Source organism: Lupinus angustifolius, chromosome LG11, assembly GCF_001865875.1.
Source record: "Lupinus angustifolius cultivar Tanjil chromosome LG11, LupAngTanjil_v1.0, whole genome shotgun sequence".
Classification (NCBI taxonomy): Eukaryota; Viridiplantae; Streptophyta; class Magnoliopsida; order Fabales; family Fabaceae; genus Lupinus; species Lupinus angustifolius.
Window position 1 is genome coordinate 26,918,583 of NC_032019.1, and position 2,397 is coordinate 26,920,979.

Sequence of the window (2,397 nt, forward strand, 5' to 3'; positions counted from 1 at the left end):
TAAAAGGTGTTTTCAATAAATAAATTTATCGATAACACTTTACTATTTTACAATTCACACCTCTTTCAAGATTCAATTGTAGTATAGTATAGGGTTATGTCGAACCACAAGGAATTGCCTAATAGAATGAATCATATGAATATGTCAATGCACAAATAATGAGTTAAATATATTTTGGTTGTTTTTGTTTTGAATTGAATATAAACAATTAACAAGAAACATAAACTAAATATTAACAAATTCTTGAGGAGACAAGATCATTTTGAACAAGGAAAATATTTCTCAACTTCTTAAGATTTTGAACTACTTAGACAAGTTCTTATGTTTTACTTTGATTAACTCCAAACACCAAGTTCTAAAATCCTCCTTTTAGTGTATGTCCTAAAATGGTAGAATGATAATCACTTATATTTATTACTAAACAATATTACGTCCACAAGAGACTAGGTTGTCACACCCTAATCTTGGCTACTCTAATATTGAAGTAGTAATGAATATAAGATCTGAAGAAAAAGAATGCTTAACTTGGCAAATAAACTAAGTAGTACAACTACTTCTTAGTTAATTTGTTAAGTGTTCGAGACAAGTAATTTTTATGACTTGAAATCATTTTTAGGTGATTAATCTAAAAAGAGCATTAAGTACTTCTCAAACAAATAAAATTAACCAAAGCACCAACTTGAATGATTAAAATTCAAATCTTTTAGAATATAAGAAGAAGTAGAAATACATAACCATATTACAAAGAAATTGTTAGGAGCATGAGCCATCCATCCAAGGATTGGATGATTTAGGTTCCAAATGAGATTACAAAATGGATTTTTGCATCTCATTTGCCTTCTCCTGTCTCCCTTGAATTATATGAAAAACTACTCTAAAACNCCTTTTTTCCTCTTGAATTCTAAACTAAAATTACAAACTTACTTGAAATAAAGCTCCTAAAAACTAAGACAAGAAGAGAGAACTTCAGAGAAGAATTTCTAGTGAGGGATGTGTGAATTTGATATGAAAAATGGATTCTTTTTGCTCGAGTGAAATGCTCCCTATTTATAGAATTTCTTTCTGGGCCACTGAGCTGCTTGTCAGTCCCGCTAAGCAGCTGACCAAACCCTTCAGCATGGCTTTGGTCCCTTGATCAAGTAGCTTAGTCACCTCCTTATGCTTGACTCATCAAAGCTAGTTGTAAGCTATGAAATCAGCTATTGTGAGCTACGTTGGTGACATCGTGGTTTGCTTGATGGTTAAGTCAAGTCTGAGTGCACACCGCTTAGCACACATGTTGCACCGCTAAGCTGCTTGTTCAGCAGCTTTGACCGTGCTGGCTGGGACGTGGCCTGGTGCTTGCTGATCTGGTCAGGAGTCTGGTTCTCTGCTGAGCTGCTTGGTTGGACCGCTAAGCTGCTTGGTTGGACCGCTAAGCTGCTTGTTCAGCATCTTGGACATGTGCCAAGCTTGTGTTTGACAGTGTCAAGCTGAATTCTGACTGTTCCAGGACTAGTCTAGTCCTAGGCTGAGCGGCCAAGCAGGTCCACTCAGCTGCTTGCTTGAGCAGCTTGGTCCAGGTCAGGCTGGTGTCCAAGTCATCTTAGGTGGCTTAGTCCAGGTTAGGCTGGTGTCCAGATCATCTTAGGTGGCTTGGTCCACGCTTAGCTGCCTGGTTGAGCACATTGGTTTTTGACTTTTTTTGTCGTTTTGACCATGAGTCTTTTTTCTCTTCTTTTCTTCATTCTAAATCCTAAAAAAATACATAAAAAAGAAATACACATACACATATATAAGATTGTGATATTTTATACAAAAAGTATTGTTTTAAGTTGGTTTTTCTCAATTATGCTTAAGATAAGTGCCATAAAAGTGTATGAAATTTAGGTATGTTTGACACTTATCAAGGCACCACAACACTTTAGGTGTTGATAAGCCAAAGTGATGCTCGCCACAAGAACTTCTAATCTTGGTTCAGCCAAGAAGGTATGGAGAATACTATCATAAGGATACAAATCCTCAATTCACAAAGAATTATGATTCAACTTAACTTGTTTATTCCATTACAAAAGTCTTACATTTATAGGCAAGCTACTAGGCTCCCATGATTAGCTATCATTAAGCTAGTAAGGCTAATGCATGGTAATCTTAACATAGGATATCATAAACCAAATAAATCTACTTCTAAACTAGACTACATTCAAATGATAAAGATATGAGCACATGTATTTCGTGTGCTTTATTACAATTGAAAGACAAACAGAATGACTTATGCCTAGGATGCCTTGGATGCCACAGTTGGATTGTGAAGAGCATATGATTACATTTCCCCTTAAGTGCACGACTCACAATTAAGTCACATGATGAGTGAGATTTGATGACTTCATAATGATCACAACTAGGTTTTGATGAGCT